Genomic DNA, 8,623 nt, shown 5'->3' on the forward strand with positions numbered 1-8,623 from the left:
TGCGGAGGGCGCGACAACGAGCGAAGGGCGGCGGCGCGCCGGGCGGCGGCGCGCCGGGCGGCGGCGGGCGCGGCGGCGCCGGGGCGGCGGAGGCGGCAACCGCGGCGGCGCGGGCGGCGGAGGAGCTCGGGCCGACCCGGGCCCTGATGGGCTTCGGCGGGCTCCGCGCGGGCTCGGGCGGGCTGACAGCGGGGGGAGGAGAGAGAGAGGCCTGCGAGGACACATGGCGGCCTGCGGTTGGCTGGGGAGCGGCGGCGGACATGTCCGACTCGGGACGGACATGTCCGGCGCGGCGCGGAGGGGAAAACTAGGGTTTCAGGGGGATTTGATCCGCGAATTTCGGGGGAGGTCTAGTTTTATAGGTAGAGGGAGCTAGGAGAGTCCAAATGAGGAGCGGTTTTCGCCCACACGATCATGATCGAATGAACGAGAGCATGGAGGGGAGTTAGATGGGTTTTGGGCCACTTTGGAAGGGGTGTTGGGCTGCAAAGAGAGAGGGGCTTTACGGTTACCCGGTTAACCGTTGGAGTACCAAATGACTTCCAAATGGCACGAAACTTGACAGGCGGTCCACCGGTGTTATACCGAGGCCACTTGACAAGCCTCGGTCCATTCTGAGAACGTTTAACACCCACTCACAACTAGAGACAAAAGGGGAACGCCGGAGGGCATAGGAGCGCCGGATTGCAAAACGGACAACGGGGAAAATGCTCGGATGCATGAGACGAACACGTATGCAATGCAATGGACATGATGACATGATGAAATGCAACACGCAAGCAAAATGACATGGCAACTACGCGAATAACTGGCAGACACCTGGCGCATCGGATCCGGAGCGTTACAGTTTAGATAATCTTTCTAGCATTTGATCCATAAAAGGTAAATGGTAATGATATTTTCTAGTAGCTTTATTTAATTTGCCGAAATCAACTACCATCCTATAACCTGTAACAATTCTTTGTGGGATCAATTCATCTTTATCATTAGGAACAACAGTAATACCTCCCTTCTTAGGGACACAATGGACATGACTTACCCACTGACTATCAGCAACGGGATAAAATATACCTGCCTCCAGAAGCTTTAGTATTTCTTTTCTTACCACTTCTTTCATCTTAGGATTTAACCGTCGTTGGTGATCACCAACCGGTTTAGCGTCTTTCTCCAATTTTATCTTGTGTTGGCATAGAGTGGGACTAATGCCCTTAAGGTCATCAAGAGTATATCCAATAGCAGAACGGTGCTTCTTCAGAGTTTTCAATAATTTCTCCTCTTCCTGCTTTGAAAGGTTAGCACTAAATAATAACATGATATATCTTATTTTCATCAAGATAAGCATATTTAAGAGTATCAGGTAATGGTTTAAGCTCAAACATGGGATCACCCTTGGGTGGTGGAGGATCCCCTAGGATTTCAACAGGCAAGTTGTGTTTCAAAATAGGTCCCTGTTCAAAGAATACTTCATCTATTTCCCTTCTTTCATTCATAAACATATCATTTTCTTGGTCTAGCAAATATTGTTCTAAAGGATCATTAGGAGGCACAACAATAGAAGCAAGACCAATAATTTCATCCTTACTAGGAAATTCTTTATCATGAGGTTGTCTATGAAGTTTAGAAAAGTTAAAGTCATGAGACATATCCCCTAACCCAATCTTAACAATATCTTTTTCGCAATGTATCCTAGCATTAACAGTATTCAAGAAGGGTCTACCAAATATAATGGGAGAAAAGTCATCTTGTGGGGAACCAAGAACAAGAAAATCAGCAGGATATTTAACTTTCCCACACAAGACTTCAACATCTCTAACAATCCCAACTGGTGAAATAGTATCTCTATTGGCAAGCTTAATTGTAATATCAATGCCTTCTAACTCAGCAGGTGCAATGTCATGCATAATTTCTTCGTATAAAGAATGAGGTATTGCACTCGCACTAGCACCCATATAACATAAGCCATGATAGAAATGATCTCCTATTTTAATAGAAATAACAGGCATGCCTACAACAGGTCTATGTTTATTTTTAGTATCGGGTCTAGCAATTCTAGAAGCTTCATCACAGAGTAAATAACATGCCCATCAATATTATCGGCCAAGAGATCTTTAACCATAGCAATACTAGGTTCAACATTAATTGCTCAGGGGGTGTAGGTGTTCCAGTATTACTCTTATGAACCACAGTTGAACCTTTAGCATGATCCTTTATTCTAACAGGGAAAGGTGGTTTCTCAATATAAGCGGTAGGAACAATAGGATCAACATTATAAGTGATAGTCTTTTCTTCAACTTTAATAGGTTCAACTACTTTTACTTAAATGAGAGGATGATATTTAAACCACTTCTCCTTAGGGAGATCGACATGAGTAGCAAATGATTCATAGAAAGAAGCTACTATCTCAGAGTCAAGTCCATATTTAGTGCTAAATTCATGGAAAACATCGGTATCCATAAAAGATTTGACACAATCAAACTTAGGTGTCATACCTGACTCCTTACCTTCTCGAGATCCCAATCTTCAGAGTTGCGTTTAATTCTTTCCAATAAATCCCATCTGAATTCAATAGTCTTCATCATAAAAGAACCAATACAAGAAGTATCGAGCATGGAGTGATTATTGAGAGAAAGCCGAGCATAATTTTTTTTGAATATTAATTTCTCTTGAGAGCTCATGATTGGGGCATGAATATAACTTTGTCTTAAGCCTCCCCCAAGCTTGAGCGATGCTTTCTCCTTTGCGAGGCCAAAAATTATATATATAATTACGATCACGATGAACAAGATGCATCCGATAGAACTTCTGGTGAAATTCCAATTTCAATCGTTTATAGTTCTAGGATCCCATATCATCACATAGCCTAAACCATATCAATGCCACTCCCTTCAAAGATAAAGGGAACACCTTCTTCTTGATAACATCCTCGGGCATACCTACAAGCTTAAATAATCCAAAAACTTCATCCACATAGATTAGGTGCAAATTGGGATGCAATGTTTCATCTCCTCTAAAGGGATTAGCTAGCAGTTTATCTATCATACCAGAAGGAATTTCAAAGTAAACATTTTCAGTAGATTCAGTAGGATGAGGAGCAACTCTTTGCTCTAATGGTCGGGGTGAAGATACCCCGAACAATCCCCTCAAGGGATTACTTTCCATAGTAACAAGTGACAGTAAATTTCAGCACACTATATAAATTTTTCCTTACCAATTTCCACTTACCAAAGGCGCTTCATTCCCCGGCAATGGTGCCAAAAAAGATTCTTGATGACCCAAAAGTATAGGGGATCTATCATAGCCCTTTCGATAAGTAAGAGTGCCGAACCCAACGAGGAGCAGAAGGAAATGACAAGCGGTTTTCAGTAAGGTATTCTCTGCAAGCACTGAAATTATCGGTAACAAATAGTTTTGTGATAAGGTAATTTGTAATGGGTAGCAAGCAATAAAAGTAAATAAGGTGCAGCAAGGTGTCCCAATCCTTTTGGTAGCAAAGGACAAGCCTGGACAAACTCTTATATAAAGGAAAACGCTCCCGAGGACACATGGGAATTATCGTCAAGCTAGTTTTCATCATGCACATATGATTCACGTTCGTTACTTTGATAATTTGATATGTGGGTGAAGCGGTGCTTGGGTGCTTCCCTTCCTTGGACAAGCATCCCACTTATGATTAACTACTCTCGCAAGCATCCGCAACTACGAAATAAGAATTAAGGTAAACCTAACCATAGCATGAAACATATGGATCCAAATCAGCCCCTTACGAAGCAACGCATAAACTAGGGTTTAAGGTTGTGTCACTTTAGCAACCCATCATCTACTTATTACTTCCCAATGCCATCCACTAGGCCCAAATAATGGTGAAGTGTCATGTAGTCTACGTTCACATAACACCACTAGAGGAAATACAACATACATCTTATCAAAATATCGAACGAATACCAAATTCACATGACTACTTATAGCAAGACTTCTCCATGTCCTCAGGAACAAACGTAACTACTCATAAATCATATTCATGTTCATAATCAGAGGGGTATTAATATGCATTAAGGATCTGAACATATAATCTTCCACCGAATAAACCAACTAGCATCAACTACAAGGAGTAATCAACAATGCTAGCAACCCACAAGCACCAATCTGAGGTTTTGAGACAAAGATCGGATACAAGAGATGAACTAGGGTTTGAGAGGTGATGGTGCTAGTGAAGATGTTGATGGAGATTGACCCCCTCCCGATGAGAGGATCGGTGGTGACGATTTCCCCGTCCCGGAGGGATATTTCACCGGCAGAATAGCTCCACCGGAGCCCTAGATTGGTTCCACCAAGGTTCCGCCTCGAGACGGCGGCGCTTCTCCCGAAAGCTTCCTTCTGATTTTTTCAAGGGCGAAAGACTTCATATAGCAAAAGATGGGCACTGGAAGCCTGCCAGGGGGCCCACGAGATAGGGGGTGCACCCAGGGGGTAGGGTGCGCCCCCACCCTCGTGGCCAGGGTATGGGCCCTCTCTTGTTGATTCTTTCGCCAGTATTTTTTATTAATACCAAAACGTGCCTCCGTGAAGTTTCAGGACTTTTGGAGTTGTGTATAATAGGTCTCTAATATTTTCTCCTTTTCCAGCCCAGAATTCCAGCTGCCGGCATTCTCCCTCTTCATGTAAACCTTGTAAAATAAGAGAGAAAAGGCATAAGTATTGTGACATAATGTGTAATAACAGCCCATAATGCAATAAATATCAATATCAAAGCATGCTGCAGAATGGACGTATCAAGCAACCCCCTCTCCCGAGTGATTTGAGTTTTAAATCCACCGAGAGAAAACCCCTAGAGCCGAAAAATTAGATAATGGTTCAAACTCACTCAAATATAAGTCCAGTACGCTCCGCCTATTACTCTTGAGAGCTGCATACTCTCTAGATGGTTAGGTGTCAATCTCATCAGAGACCAAGAGTAATTGTGGTTCTCAAAGAAGAAGTCTCTAAAGGTTCGGAGATCACCTCAAGTATCTACCATGAGTGATCGACATTGGTTGACGAACCAATTGTCGAGGAGAAGAGGGAAAAGGGAGTTTATATTCTATGTTAAATCACAACCCCTCCAACCAGTCATAGTCCTTGTGTAGAAGGACGAACTGGACCACCAAATTCCTTGTCACTATCGAGCATCACTGGTTACCTCTGCTCCTCCACTTTACATTCATATTATTTCAATCATATAATTTACCTTCATGCATGCTTTAGTTTCCATTCGTTAGTTTGTATTCGCTCACTGTCCTCTGTTTTCGTTCTCTCCGCTGTTGGGTACCAGGAGTTTTGATATTTCTAAAAGAAATTTTAAAACTCCCATTCACCCGCCTGTGGTAGACCTACTTCGTTTCTACAATTGGTATCTAAGCAAGGTACACCTTGACTCTGCTCATTTTGGTCTAACCACCTTGGAGATTAAGTATGTCTTCAGTGAGCTACGAGTCGCATCTCAAGATTCCCATCTTTGATGGGATGGTGAGGGAGTCCCGGACTAGGGGGTGTCCGGATAGCCGAACTACCATCATCGGCCGAACTCCAAGACTATGAAGATACAAGATTGAAGACTTTGTCCCGTGTCCGGATGGGACTTTCCTTGGCGTGGAAGGCAAGCTTGGCGATACGGATATGTAGATCTCCTACCATTGTAACCGACTCTGTGTAACCCTAGCCCTCTCCGATGTCTATATAAACCGGATGGCCTTAGTCCATAGGACGAACAACAATCATACCATAGGCTAGCTTCTACGGTTTAGCCTCCTTGATCTCGTGGTAGATCTACTCTTGTAACCCACATCATCAATATTAATCAAGCAGGACGTAGGGTTTTACCTCCATCAAGAGGGCCCGAACCTGGGTAAAAACATCGTGTCCCTCGTCTCCTGTTACCATCTGCCTAGACGCACAGTTCGGGACCCCCTACCCGAGATCCGCAGTTTTGACACCGACATTGGTGCTTTCATTGAGAGTTCCTTTGTGTCGTCACCGATAGGCTCGATGGCTTCTTCGATCATCAACGACGATGCAGTCCAGGGTGAGACCTTCCTCCCCGGACAGATTTTCGTATTCGGCGGCTTCGCACTGCGGGCCAATTCGCTTGGCCAGCTGGAGGAGATCGAGGGCTACGCCCCTGGCCGTGAGGTCAGATTTGGAAGTTTGAACGTCACAGCTGACATCCGCGGGGACTTGATCCTCGACGGATTCGAGCCATAGCCGAGTGTGCCGTACTGTCACAATGGGCATGATTTAGCTCTGCCGCCAGACAGTACCCTGGAGGCCGCACTCGAAACCACTCTGATCTTCAATTCGGAGCCAGCTCCGCAGATCGAGGATGGATGCCTAGACACCACCTCGGGGGCTGCAACCTCTACGGCGATAGAGCCGAACACCGATCTTGTCCCCCATGAAGCTCGTGACTCCGAGGTGCCGGACTCTGGACCTCCCGCGCCCCCTCCAGTCGGATCCGATTGGGCGCCGATCATGGAGTTCACCGCAGCGGACATCTTTCAACGCTCACCTTTTGGCGACATCTTGAGTTTGCTAAAGTACCTCTCGTTATCAGGAGAGGCCTGGCTGGACTGCGGCCAGGACGGTTGAGATGCGGACGACGAAGAAATTCAGAGCCCACCCACCACCCACTTGGTAGCCACTGTCGACGATCTAACCGACATGCTAGATTATGACTCTGAGGACATCGACGGTATGGACGACGATGCCGGAGACGACCAAGAACCAGCGCCCACCGGGCACTGGAAAGCCACCTCTTCATACGACATATACATGGTGGATATCCCAAAGGATGGGAACGGCGAAGGAATAGCGGAGGATGACCCCTCCAAGAAATAGCCCAAGCGCCGGTGTCAGCGGCGCCGCTCTAAATCCCGCCATAGCAAGAATGAGGATTCCGGCACCGGAGACAATAATACACCGGATAGCGCCGAAGACAACCCACTCCAGCAAGATCTAGCACAGGAGGAGGGGGACGCCAGCCCTCATGAGAGAGCGGCCGAAGAAGAGGTAGAGGACTATATGCCTCCCTCCGGAGACGAGGCAAGCCTCGACGACGACGAATTCGTCGTGCCTGAGGATCCCGTCGAACAGGAGCGTTTCAAACACAGGCTTATGGCCATGGAGAACAGCCTCAAGAAAAAGCAGCAGCAACTTAGAGCTGATCAAGATCTGCTAGCCGACAGATGGACCGAAGTCCTCGCGGCCGAAGAGCATGAACTCGAACGCCCCTCCAAAAGCTACCCCAAACGTAAGCTGCTCCCCCGATTAGAGGTGGAGGCATATGATCCCGCTTCACCAGGAGACAATACGGCTGATCGACCACCTCGTGGTCGCGACAGAGAGGACTCAAGGACCGTCACTAGACCCGTACCCCGGCATCGCTCGAAAAGCACAAGGCCACAGGGGAACACTCCGGACCAGCGAGACATTTTGGAAGATAAGGCAAGACAATCAAGATCGATCTATGGATCACGTGGGCGCCCCACGATACGTGACGATCACCGTCACCCCAGACACAGTAAGTCCGGCCGGGCCGAACACAACAGACAAAGCTCTTTTGAGCTCCGTCGCGATATCGCCCAGTACAGAGGCGCCGCACACCCACTGTGCTTCACAGATGAGGTAATGGATCATCAAATCCCAGAAGGGTTTTAACCCGTCAATATTGAATCTTATGATGGCACAACAGACCCCGCGGTCTGGATCGAGGACTATCTCCTCCACATCAACATGGCCCGCGGAGACGATCTCCACGCCATCAAATATCTCCCACTCAAACTTAAAGGACCAGCCCGGCACTGGCTTAACAGCTTGCCAGCAGAGTCAATCAGGAGTTGGGAGGACCTGGAAGCTGCATTCCTCGATAACTTCCAAGGCACGTACATGCGACCACCAGATGCAGATGACCTAAGCCACATAATTCAGCAGCCAGACGAATTGGCCAGACAATTCTGGACACGGTTCTTAACCAAGAAAAACCAAATCGTCGACTGTCCGGATGCCGAGGCCCTCGCGGCCTTCAAGCATAACATCCGCGACGAGTGGCTTGCCCGGCACCTGGGACAGGAAAAGCCGAAATCCATGGCAGCCCTTACATCACTCATGACCCGCTTCTGTGTGTGTGAGGACAGCTGGCTAGCACGCAGCAACAACCTCAACAAAAATTCTGGCAGTCCGGATATCAAGGACCGTAGTGGCAGGTCGAGTCGCAACAAAAACAAATGCCGCATTAACGGCGATAACAGTGAGGATACAGCAGACAATGCCGGATTCAGAGGCTCTAAACCCGGTCAACGGAAAAAGCCATTCAAAAGAACAACTCAGGGTCCGTCCAATTTGGACCGAATTCTCGACCGCTTGTGCCAGATACATGGCACCCCTGAAAAGCCAGCTAACCACACCAATAGGGACTGTTGGGTGTTCAAGCAGGCAGGCAAGTTAATTGCCAAAAACAGCGACAAGGGGCTACATAGCGACGACGAGGAAGAGACCCGACCGCCGAACAATAGAGGACGAAGGGTTTCCCTCCACAGGTTGTGGACGGTGAACATGATATATGCCACGCACATACCCAAAAGGGAGCGGAAGT

Source organism: Triticum dicoccoides, chromosome 1B, assembly GCF_002162155.2.
Source record: "Triticum dicoccoides isolate Atlit2015 ecotype Zavitan chromosome 1B, WEW_v2.0, whole genome shotgun sequence".
Lineage (NCBI taxonomy): Eukaryota > Viridiplantae > Streptophyta > Magnoliopsida > Poales > Poaceae > Triticum > Triticum dicoccoides.